Source organism: Amphiura filiformis, chromosome 7 (assembly GCF_039555335.1).
Source record: "Amphiura filiformis chromosome 7, Afil_fr2py, whole genome shotgun sequence".
NCBI classification, from domain to species: domain Eukaryota; kingdom Metazoa; phylum Echinodermata; class Ophiuroidea; order Amphilepidida; family Amphiuridae; genus Amphiura; species Amphiura filiformis.
The window spans coordinates 43157838-43171777 of NC_092634.1; positions in this window are offsets into that span (position 1 = coordinate 43157838).

Below are 13940 nucleotides of genomic sequence, written 5' to 3' on the forward strand. Positions count from 1 at the left end.
TTTTAGGCCTTACGTTCTGGTATACCAGAATGAAATTACAACACAGTGGCGTATGGAGCAGTGTAATACACATAATCATGCATAACTCGCAAATGCAAAATCAGAATAAACTGAAATTTTAGGAATACGCTTTTTCATGGATACTGAAAATGCTAGGATGACAAAATACTCCTTAACCATGAATTGCTTTCTAATGTTTTGCATTATATAAAAAAAAAATCTGTCTGTTGCACACATAGTGACTCAAATTCCCTTAACAATTGTATTTTCTTATAATGTTGTTTGTTAAAATATGGCATACTACATTGGATTAAAATTTTAATAATAGACAAACTATTAATTTTTTTACCCTTAAAATTGTGTTTTGTTGCACATTGTTTATTAAAATATGGCATACCACATTGGAATAAAAAATTAACAGACAAATCTTTTAGCCTAATAGGAATGAATGCTTAAAACCATGAACGTGCATTCACGGTGAAATTCCACCTATGTATGGAAGTATATGTGACCAGCTCCAACAACACCCGGAACAAGTTGCCAGACACGTCTTTTGAGTTGTAGGCCTTTAAGCTGGTACTGCACCCCCTGATAAATTTGTGGCTAATTTGGCATTTTTTTACAAAAAATAACTACACACTGGTAACAAAAGTTATGTACATTATAGGGGCAAGGAATCCAATTACTTCACTGAAATTTCAATGATTCAAGACAAGTTGTTCATTATATATGTTAAGAAATGAGGTACATTCTAGCAGTACCTCTTTCTTATCATAAATAACTTGTTGAAGGGGTGTAGCGTCATGAAATTTAAAAAATCCCATATGAAAATTGCCAAAAATGGCTTGTCCCCCTTCCCCAATCAGATACGGTGCCCCCATCATGGTCGGTGCTCCCCATGTGATGACCCACGCTACGCCACTGACTTGCTGCTTGTCTTGAGTCTCTGAAATTCCAGTATATAACTGGATTCCTTGGCCCTAAATATACATAACCTTTGTTACCAGCCCATTCCCATAAAAACTATAATATACATTTATTTAATCAATAAGTAACTGTTGAGCTTTGTTCAATACCAGTGTGTTATTGCTGCTTGTCTTGAGTAAATTCCAGTATATTTTTATTTTTTTTGAGAAAATGCAAAAATATAGTCACTAAAATACGGTGCCCCCAAATTTATCAAGAGGTGTAGTATCACCTTTAAGATGACATTCCCATAAAAACTATATCAAATTTTGAAATTCTTGATTTCATGGTATTTGACTGTGGGACTAAGTGGACTTTAAAATCCTTGAAAGTGCTTATCAAAAAGAGGTTTATTTAATCAATAAGTAACTGTTGAGCTGTGATAATCCTTATTCAATCCTGTGTAAAGCATGTCACTATTTGGCCCATTACTCAATTGCAATTTGGATAAAATACTAAGGTACCATTTACAAAATTATCTACTAAAGTACATCTTAAAATCATTTTAAAGTTTATTGTCTTACTGCTTACATTTCTATTCAAATCATGAAATCATGAAAAAATGTGACTTGTTCCTGGTTTTGTCAGAACGGATCACATATGTTATTACCATTACACAACTATATTCAGTTTTGGTGTTTTCAAAACTACTGTTTATTCATAAGTTCATTGCAATTGATGACAAAAATAGACAAACTTTTGCCATGGCAAGTTTAAAAAGATCTCAAATATACGGTCAGATATAGTATCATGATGGGTACAGCAAATATGTATAGCTATCTCCATTCTATAGTCGACTTGAAAAAGGCAAGACTTGTTTATTTTTTTTTTGCATGGGACAATAGAGTGCCAAATCAATTTAAAAAAAGCATGTTAAATTAGTATGAAAAGTGCAGTTCATGTATGTGGAGCTGCGCCAGCCATGCGTACGCCATTCTATATCAATCCATGATGTTACAAGTCCTGCCTATTACGAGCTGATCATAGCGTAATTTTATTATTGTACATAGAAATGAGTTTCACTTTGAAATAAAGACCTTTGCGGTGTCACCTGATGACCAACAACAAAAATAAAACTTTGAAAGGAGATTTAGTGATTTTCAGTCTGAGCATATTTGCAGACACTTTTTAGCATGGTACATAGATATTTTAGTAAACTGGCTTTTCAAATTACCCCATCTGGGATGATAAATGAAAAATGTACCTTAACCTTTATTTGGAATTTGTCACCATGTGATTTAGTATGCAATTCTGTTTGGCATAAGAGCATTATAATGTTATTATAGTAACAAAACATTGCAAACACAAAATAAGCCAAATACTGTCACAGATCAACATAAATACCTACATTATAGTTACAGCTTAATACGGTGCATGTATGGCACAATGCTTTGTTAACATCACGGTGCATGGCACGATCTTAGGGCTGCAAGAGGTGTCACCTGGAAAAAATATGAAAAGAGGAAAATAATTGTACTACTTGCACCTTATATTTGTACACTGTGGGTATGCAACTCACTGACACACAACACTAGGCACACAAGGAGGGGGAGAGCTGGAGAACTAAGAGAGGGACAGACAGAGAGAGAATGAGGGAAAGAGAGATAGGAACAAGTGGCATTGCCAGGGGCATATGCCTCCAGTCAGAACTCTTTCTCCCCAGTTGCCCACCCCAGAAAAAAACCTTAATTATGAAAAATGTCCAGTGTTTGCTTGCGCAAAAGTACGTAGTTGGTATTACCCTCCCTGAAATTGACTTCCCCTCCAAAAAACTCTAGTGCCGCCACTAATCGGAACAGATTCAAGTCATATAGATAGACTTGACTAAAATCATAGAAAATAATACCCCATCTTCATCATGAAGAGAGAGATAAATAGAGACAGACAAAAAAAGGAAGTAAAGAGATGCAAACAGACTGAGAGACAGACTTGACTAACGTGATCAGGAAACAATGCCTTCATCATCTACTCCATTTTTTTTCAACCGGACAAGAAACACCTTCAACTTCATCCATCCATATTTTCTTCACCACCTTTGAATGTACAAGGGTTATTCAAAACGTTGTGCCTCAACCCTCATATCTGAAAATAGCAGCCCTTTCATATTTTCCACAGTTATGATATACGAGGGGGTATCCAAAAGTTTTGACATCACCCAGAAGGAAAAGAGCTATATTGATGACATTTTGTCAGTGTAATCACTGGTCCTTATGTACATTATGGTCCAAAAATGGTCTCATAAGTATGTTTAATTTTTTACAGGTGGCGCTATGATGGGCAATAGGCGCATAACCTTTTCATGATAAGATCCTCCAATTTTTTGAGTTTCTTCACTGTGGCCGCATCATCCGTAAATGATTGACGTCCACTTCTTGGCTCATCTGTAAGGGACATGCGGCCAGTTTGAAACTTCCTTTTTCAAAAAGCAACAGTGCCATATGATGGGCAATCATCACCACAGATAGCTTTCATTTCATCATAGATTTTCTGAGCATTGTAGGCCTAACCCTCCAAATGCAGAAACTTAATCACGCTGCGTGCCTCAATTTTCACTACCTTGCAGGTTATGCGCCTACTTCCCATCTAGCGCCACCTGTAAAGAAAGTAAACATACTTATGAGACCATTTTTGGACCATAATGTACATAAGGACCAGTGATTACACTGACAAAATTTCATCAATATAGCTCTTTTTCTTCTGGATGATGTCAAAAACTTTCCGCTCTCCCCATGGTTCATTTAGAATTGTGTAAATGAATCATGATACTACCCTGTCCTTCGGATGGGATGTTAAGCCGTCGTTCCCGTGTGCAGAGAGCCATTACTGTACATGTATCTCGCAGCCAGTTTCGAAAAGAGTAGGGTTTTAACTCCTGACTGTTCCCAACCCGTCCCGGTATTCAAATGGACCCCAATGGAAATAAGCTTCAATGTAGGCTTTCTTGGGTTATCCAGGCTCGTCCAAACCCGAACAAATCAAATCAAAAATTATATAAGATCATGCTTTATGTGTTAAAATGTCTGCATGGATATGGACCAAATTATCTCATTGAATCAATTTCATTGTACAACCAAACTTGTCCTGGCTCGCATTCTGCAATGGACACTAAACGTCTCTCTATACTAAAAGTCAACCATAAAGGCCTGCAATCAGCTTTCGACAAGAGTTTTTCTTTCACCGCACCTGCACTCTGGAACTCACTTCCATTTGAACTCCGTCCTGCTGTTTCTCTGCCAATTTTCAAGAAAGGTCTCATAACATTCCTGTTCCCTCAATAATCTGGTGGCTTTGTTTCAGTTTGCTGTTTTATTTTGCCTTTCAAATGTTTTGTGTTCCATCTTGGCGCCATGGTCTTTATGAAATGGCCCTATAAATGCCTTGTATGTATGTATGTATGCATGTCCCATAGATTTTCCAAACGGGAAAAATACGATATCTGCAGAAGGAAGGTGGTATGAAAGTCAAACAACCACAAAAAAGTGTATATTTATAACATTATACCAATAACTCAATTTCAGCCAAAAGTGGATTTGCAACAGAGCGCTTCATAGGTTAATTACGTTTCCTATTTTAGATGGTATCATTGCAGTTTAATCAATTTCTTGATAAATATTTGATGTTTCTCTGTAAACATTGCTTAATTTGGCCTTAGGGCCACAGTGCTTTTTTAATCAAATGAAATGTAATGAATGAGTGATTAACCATCACATGCCTTGAAAATCTATACCCATTGATCTACTACACAGGCTAAAACAATACTAAAATGGTTATTTTTATAATTGTACATGTAGGGCGAATTCTCGATGGGTGGCTTAGCAGTTGGCTAGTCTAGCCTCAAGGCTTAGGTCGTAAGATCAGGCTTAACTGAAAACATGTTCCCCGAAGCATGGCTACCATAGCCTCGAGGCTTCGTTAGCCTGTGGGCCAGGCTTGTAGGATTAGCCCCAGGCTTCGGTAAAATTTGCATTTCTCAAAATCAGTCTTCTGTAGCCGTAGTCTACGCAAGCCTGTTAGGTCAGGCTTACAGCGGCTTTTCTTGGCCCTGCCTCAGAGCAGGTCTTGGGTCGTAAGCTGTGATCTATTTCAATTGACAAATTGCTTAAATTGTAATGCAAAGTTTTTCTTTCATATTTTTGAGAAATCGAAACAGATGCTGTCTTTCATTCAACATAGAGTAAGTAATAATTATTGTTCGATTTAGTTGAACATTTCAACATTTTAAATATAATAATAAATGTTGTGAGCATCTTCAGGAGAGGAATGATCCTTTTCTGAAGTATTCGGATACCAAATTTAAATCGCGCTGCCGATTCAGTAAAGACAATGTACAGCGTGTCCCAAAAGTAACTTAACATTGTGAATTTGCTATATCTCAAATATTTCCTACTTCATACCAAAATGGAGAACATATTCACGTAGATTGATCTTTTAGAATTATTCTGATACCAAAAACAGCATTATTGATGACCCTTGACCTTTTTGCGCGACTGTATATATGTGTGTATCATACCCACAAAAGCAAGATCATTATAATTATGTTCTTTTGTTCAAGCACATGAATGATGTGCTTCTCTGAACAATAGAGTTGGTTCACTCACAGCACACGCTACATTTAGGTAAGAAAATTCATGGATTACATGTCCTAACGTAAGCATGGTAAGCGTGAATGCTGATTTAGATTATAATTAGGATTATATTGATAATATTAAACTTTAAGTGAAGATAAATTTCCTATAGATCAACGGATTCAGATGGTATGGTTCTTTGCCGAGACGACGTCGGACAAACTCATTCAAGCAAAGTTTAAGCAACATTTTAATGTAAATTAACCAGCCGAAATACAATCAAGCAACTAGTGCAGAAATTCCTATCAACATATCTCGGGCAGGACGTGGAAGAACAGGAAGATCGGCTACATACATCAATGTCATACGAAGAGCGGTGGCGATAAGCCCAAGACGATCAGTACGTCGACTTTTAATGGAAAACAACGTACCGCGTACAACTGTTCACCGAATCCTCAGAAAAGATCTTAAGCAGTTTCCAAATAAAATCCAGATAAAGAGAAAATGAAGATTACGCATTGAAAACAAACAAACAAACAAACAAACAAATAATCAAACAAACACAGCAAAATTAAACAAAACAGATTTTAAAACAATAACACGTTATATCGTGTTATCACGTCTCAAATGACGAGACTTATTTTGCGTTTATAAAAGTGGGTTTTACGGTACGGTAGATATCCGTTAATTTCATGCCAAAGGGTCATGACCACATAGGCATGTTTGGTATCATAACATTTCTAAAAGAATTATCTACATACTGTGCAATTTTTTTAACAACACTATTAACCCAACGCAAGTTATGGCAAATTCACAATGTTAAGTTACTTTTGGGACACCCGGTATTAAGGCCTACTGATCTGCTTGGCTTGAACCTAACTTGTAACGGTCAACAAATAGGAGCAACCCTCTCCTTCCTGTTCAACAAATATTGCTAACCTTACGATATTTTGCTATACAAGAAGTGCCCCCCCCCCCCATTTTTGACATGTCCAAAAACCTTGACGTTTCACATGAACTTGCTCCCATGCTTTCCTCTTTTTTGCCTGAGATTTGCTTGCTTTCAATGACATGAAGCAATTCTGTACAAAACATTCTTATATCCTCCTCCTCCTCATCGTCATCGTCATCGTCATCGTCATCATCATCATCATCATCATCATCATCATCATCATCATCAACTATACACTCATGCTAAATTCGCAAATAGAACATGAAAATATCAGCAGTAGATCATCATCATCATCATCATCATCATCATCATCATCAACTATACACTCATGCTAAATTCGCAAATAGAACATGAAAATATCAGCAGTAGATAGCACGCAAGATGGTTGTCAAATGCTTGGTTATGTTTTTGTTTTTGCACCAAAATTATCCTTAAATAATGTTATTTTACTTTTGACAAACATGTGTATGATTGTGAAACAATTTTTGCTTTAGGCCTACTTTTAGGGGAATCAAAGTTTCCTTTTCTGTAGGCTTGCAGTTTGACCCTTTTTGAAATGCAAAGAAAAATTAATGAGTCAAGTAAAAAGCATAGAAGTATCATTCATGCAAGCAGGACTCATAATTAAGTAAAGTGAAAATAAAATAATACATAAAAGACACAAAAACAGAAAAATAGTCTTGCATCAAGTTGTGTACGGTGTAAGCCCAAACATAAGACCGCTGGTTTAGGCTAGTCTTTGCGCTGATATCATTGCGATAATAAGAGGGTAACCTTGTTAGTACGGTAAACCGTGACGGACAACAGCTTATGCACATCTACCTCCAACTGCCTATACAATTAAGTCGCTGGTAGAAAGGGACGCGGTTGTCAAGCGTTAAGCCTGCAAGGCCTCTAAGACCAGGTTGAATTTGCCTTCAAGAAATCCGGCTACAGTTAAGACTCGGGCTTCGAGAGCAGGCTAGGCTTTAGCCTCAAGGCCACCTTAAGCCTAAGGCTTACTAAGAGAAATTTGCCCGTAATGACTTACCTAAAAGGTTAGTAATTCAATATAAATTGGAGTTTACACCGGAAATGTAAATACCCCGGAATACTTACCTCCACTGGCTCCTTCTTTCTCGCCTGATACTACATAACCAATATGCGCCACTGCTCTGTTTTCTATTAATTGCAAACAAGAAATACATTCAAATAATATTTCCAAGAAACTGTGAGAGATTTAAATTAAACTAGATGCCACCCAAAGTAACAAGATTCAGACTGCCTGCCCTCCAGTAACAGGAAAGTCAGTTTCCTAACAAGTTTCAAGTGGCACTAGATTTGCTTGTTTCTTGCCCAGATGAACTTCAAGCAAATATTTCCAAGAAACAGTGTGAGATTTAAACTGAAAAGAAACACATACCTCAGCATATCAAATGGACATTTCGACTGTCTGCCTTTGGGTCGAGAGAAAGGCAAAGGAACTTTAAGCTATTCATCGTTGTAGTGCGATGTTAAAAATTGAGTCAATGGGTTGCTAACAGGTGTACAACCCATGCAAGTCTTGAGCACAAACTAGATGAATCACTCACTACAACGGCAAATTAAAGTCAATTTTCTTTAATAAGTACAGCTAGATGAACAGTGTGCGGGGTCAACTGCTGCCTTGCTGATTTCCATCCTGACTGCAAAGCTATTCATTGAATTCAGTATTTCCATTTAAATTACAATTTGCATTTACATAAATACTTACCTCCACTGGCTCCTTCTTTCTCGCCTGATACTACATAACCAATATGCGCCACTGCTCTGGGTTCTATTAATTGCAAACAAGAAATACATTCAAATAATATTTCCAAGATACTGTGAGAGATTTAAATTAAACTAGATGCCACCCAAAGTATCAAATAAAGATTCAGACTGCCTGCCCTCCAGTAAAAGGAAAATCAGTTCCTAACAAGTTTCAAGTGGCACTAGATTTGCTTGTTCCTTGCCCAGATGAACTTCGAGCACATTAAACTCAATTTTCTTGCATAAATGCAGATGAATAGTGTTTGTGGGGTCAAATGATTCTTTATCAATTTGAAATTTCTATTCTGACTGCAATAAGCTATGATTGAATATAAGCTAATATAGTATGTATTTCCATTTAAAATACAGTTCATATCTACATAAATACTTACCTCCACTGGCTCCTCCATTGGCTGCACCCACGCCCTGTGTATTGCTTTGGCTTCTATTAATTGCAAACAAGAAATATATATAAGAAAAGTATTTCCAAGAAACAGTGTCATTTTTAAACTAAAAAAAACACCACCCCAGTGTATCAAGTGGACATTTTGACTTGTAGTGTCTGCCCTTGGAAAATTTCTGCTGAGGTTTGACTGGCCCTACATGTAGGTTTAACTCACTGATGGAAACAAAATCAGTCAAAGTCACTATATTAAATTGCTGCATATTTTCTGGTAATTTTGGCTAAAATGGAGCCTTTTCCACCTTTGTTAGCAATTTCTTGCATTATAAAACTTTGAATTACACTCTATATTATTGATATTCATGTCTTGAATTTTAAGCTATTTGGAGCATTCAAAGAGGAGAAAATTCTCATGGAAACAGCCATTTACACCCATTTTTGTGAATTTTACTGGGAAATTTTACACTGCTTAAAGTGAGCATTAATGGCCATTGCCATGGAAATTGCATTCTCTTTTAATGCTCTCAATACCCTAAAATTAAAGAAGCCTTGTTTATTAATAAAGTTAAGGTGGTACTACATGTACACCCCTGGCAAATTTTGTGCCTATTTTTGCATTTTTCTCAAAAATGATAGCGTATTGGTGACAAGTAAGATATGTATATTATAGGGGCAAGGACTACAACTACTACACAGCACAGACAACAGTTGTGGAGTTACAGTCAAAAATAAGGAAAACCAATATTTGATCAATAAATAAATAACTACTTGCCTTGAGTTGCTGAATTTTCAGTGCAGTAGTTGTAGTCCTTGCACCTATAATATACATATCTTACTTGTCACCAACGCACTATAATTTTTGAGAAAAATACAAAATAGGCAAAAAATGGCCAGGGGTGTAGTACCACCTTAAGTGTAATTCAAACTTTTGGAATGTAAGAAATTGCAAAAAATGGTTAAAAGGGTCCATTTTTGGCTAAAATGACCAAAATCACTAAAAACATGCATTATTATGAATTATGATTTACTTTACTACACAACTAGATTGCACAGCTGTGTTTGAGCAACACACATATTTGCCAACACTGAACTGTAACCCGCCATAACAGACCCTTATCCCACTGTGATACCCCTTAAACGTGCCACCTCTTAAAACACCATAACACTCCTTAGCCAATTGTAATATCATATACACCCCTTAACCCTAACAGGACGGTATACTACAAAATACTACTTGATATATGCGCTGTTCGTGCGTGCATGCATCCCATGTGGTGTGATGACGCAATCGCCCTAAGTGATATAAAGGCACAGTTTCGCTGGCCAGCGAAGCCCAAGACCTGTGGCAAAGTGTCGCCGACCCAGTGCCTGGCATGCGAGGGGTCTCGGGTTCGAATCCCACCCAGAGCAAACAACTTCTTTCCTTCTTTTCTCTTTATTCCTTCCTTCTTTCCCTTCCTGTCGCCAAAAAGCCCTTAGGCGGTTAGGGTTAGAGCCATAATGTGTGAGTGCCTGGCATGCGAGGGGTCTCGGGTTCGAATCCCACCCAGAGCAAACAACTTCTTTCCTTCTTTTCTCTCTTTATGCCTTCCTTCTTTCCCTTCCCGTCGCCAAAAAGCCCTTAGGCGGTTAGGGTTAGAGCCATAATGTGTGATTTGCTCTACAGCAACACCCTCAATTTTTCTTGAATTTCTACTTGCATGATTGCAATGCCGAGTGATGAGCATGATGTATCAATGAATCAGTGATGTATAAATTGTGTACATATCACTATCTTCATACTGTACGTCTGATATTATACATCCCAGCTGCGTAAAGCTCCCCAGTAATTAATACAATCAGCGAGCTAATACACGCACTGTATGCGCTGGAATGAAATAACAATTTTCTTCATTTTACCTCGTTTGTTAGGCTCAAAATTAAATGGGGACAATGTAATCAGTGAAAACTAACATATGAATCAATATCTTTATGCAAATCACACATTATTGCTTGATACCCCTTAACATAATACAACACACTTCACATATGATAGCACCTCTTAATCCTCCAACACTCATTTACTCACTCTGACAACCCTTAACCCACCTGAACTGATTGTATGTGCATTGTGAAGACTTGTGTCTAAAGCCAGTATTATTGCAAATTATAGCTAGCTACCAAATTAGTGATAATTGGACTATACTAAACAATGATGTACATATTTTGCTTTTTATTACCTATGAACTTAGATGTGGGGTCACAGCTACTAGGCCATCAGTGTACAATCTACCAAGAAATGTACCATATTTTTCAAGCTTTGGTAATTTTTGCTTAACCATATACCATCCAAAGGGCTTATTGGCAAATACAGTTTAGTTCTGCATGCTGATACATCGATCTTTATATGAAATGGGCACATTGATATTTCCATACGTGCTGCATTTATTTAGTTATATTTTAACCTAGACATTATTTTAGGCAAAAAACAAAAATCTCGCCCCCAGCCCCCACTGAAAAATCATGCACATAAAACAAACTACAATGAGATTATTGATGAGATTCATCAGGATCGTTCAAAAGTCAATTAATTAAATGAGATTCTGGTTACAGATCAAAAAAAAAATTGGAAGTACTCACTGAAATATTTCAGTTCCAATCATTAACCTTGTTCACTCTGCAATGACTGTAAGTGGTGTTTCTAGATGTCGGTAGTCCTAGGTGGCTGTGATGACGTCGCCACTAGCACACCACTTACAGTCATTGCAGAGTGAACAAGACTCCTGATTGGAACTGAAATATTTCGAGCGAGTACTTCAAATTTTTTTTATCTATAACCAGAATCTCATTTAATTAATAAACTACAATGAGGCATGGGATCTCACATACCACCCACACTTTTCCCTGGCTTTTTTTTCTTCAATATATGAGCACAAATGCTCTAGCTCATGCACCGCAACGACTTGCCATAAAATGACAAAAAGACTTTCTGCTAATATTGTTTCATACATTTTGACAAAGAATAACAAAATAAAAAAATTGATCAAAAGCCTATACACTTGAACCTATGGTCATGTTTTTTATAGTGGGACCCTAAAAAAGGTGGTGCTGTCACATTTTGCTAAATCATTTTGTCTACTTATTCCTATATTTTTGCTAAAATTCATCATGAACAAATGGTTTTGGTCTTATTTTGAAGATAAATTATTAATCTAATGAATTAATAACAAATACAATTAAACAAATGTATTAATTAATTACAACAGCTTAATTAAGTTAATTAGTCAGGGGTGGTGCCGGAAGTGGAGGAGCCGGAAGCGGAGGAGCTCTGTGTAATTCCAATGGGAAGTTGATGTTCATTAATAAAATGTATGCTATTTGTTGCCTAGTAGAAGTAAAAATGCATTTTGCACAATGTTGATCTTATTTTTTAACTTTCTATAACTATAATTGCCTAGTTAATCTTAATGAACTTAGTAATTAAGGATTTAACAAGCTTTTAATTAATGCAGTGGAATGTGGGTCATACAATACAATTGGGCTTTAATTTTGCATGCATGCATATGAAATAAATTTCAATATTGTTTTATCTTTGAAATATGAAATAAATCTTCTAAAAGGAGATTATTACAGTCAAAGGATTTAATCTGATGACATATTGATCTCTGGTTATTGTTAAATAGTTTATTGATGTAGGCTAATTGTACATGTATTGTACATGAACCTTTGTTACTAATTATTCACTGAATATTGATTTTTGGAACACCCTATAGGAATTGGATATTTAAATTTGATATTATAGCAATTCTGTAAACTATTTTGAATATATCTTCCAAATTTAATGGCACTTAGGGAAATTTTACATAAATTTAAAAAATTAATTTACAACTTTTTTCACACCCTGTATAACACAATGGGCTTAACAAATATAGTGCAAACTATACATTTAATGAAAGGACTAACTGTGTACATTCCAAATATCAAGTTCATTTTCCAATTTAATATACCATGTAGAAATATTGGAGCGGTAAAGAAATGTAATTTTTTCGGTATTTTTCAATGGAATCACCCTGTATATTTTTTGGTACACCCTGTATATCCATTCAAACTTTACAGATTTGCAATCATGACAATATATGCTTTCTAAAAATGTATACTTTTACTAGTTTGGGTGAAAACTTTTTGAAATATAATCAGAAATACAAAAAGGAGTTGATTTTGACAAATTGCAAGATGTGACACAATTGGGTCCCACCTCAAAAAACATGACCCTATATCGTCTAATTTCTATGTTCTGAGATTCATATTTCTTCTGCTTCTAAAGTATCATTACACCCGATTGCACTTACTCTTAAATTGCCCCACTGCTTCTTCACATTCTCTGTATTCATCATTTTACTAACCATCTTCTCCGTTACTACGATGCATTATTAGTATGCTTTCTGTAGAGAAAAGGAAAAAAAAGGAAAGGTGAAAACAGAAAATTGATACATTTTCCCCACTTTGAATTATATCTTAACATTTGATATGAAACATTAACTTTGTTATGACAAAAAAAAACAGTTTCCTGTAGCAGATCTAAAAAGTCAAATGCAAAATGCATTTAAAAAGCTTTTTTTTTTAAAGCTATGTCTTGAAATGAAAAATAAACAACAATTTAATTACCATTTCTGCTGCAAATTGGAATGGAAATTTACAGTGGGTTTCTCCAACACACACCAAAAAAAATCAAATTTCTTCATATTCAAGAATGTTATTGATCTCTGGTAGTTTTTCAATACGCTCATTTACTCCAGTAGTGTTATATATTAATATTATTTTTGGAATTTTTTCGGTTTATTGCGGAAAAAAATTGAAATTCGCAAAATAAGCTGTCAAAAACTAAATTTGTGCGCGCTACAGGAAACAAACTTGGTTTTTTTGGCCTTATACAGTTCCCCTAAACTTAGAATTAGAATGAATGATTCTGAATAATATTGCATGATCACCGGCGTGTCCAGCATCTTTTCTTGTGTGGGGTTCGGAGGGCCTTTCAGAGTTATGTAGGGAGCTTAATGGATAAAATCCCAAAAATACACCTGAGCACCCCAAAGCACCCCCCCGACATGCCACTAATGATGATAAATCAATGAAAATCTCGGCCAAAAGTATCTTCCATAGCTGATATTGATCTAATCATTTCATGCAAACTGTTTGCTTCGTATATTGATTTACTTTGGTGCTTGTTTTTGTAGCCAATATCATTATATTGTATGTGTGCCATTGACTGTATGTAAGATGTGTCAATGGAGGATCCGGGGCGGGA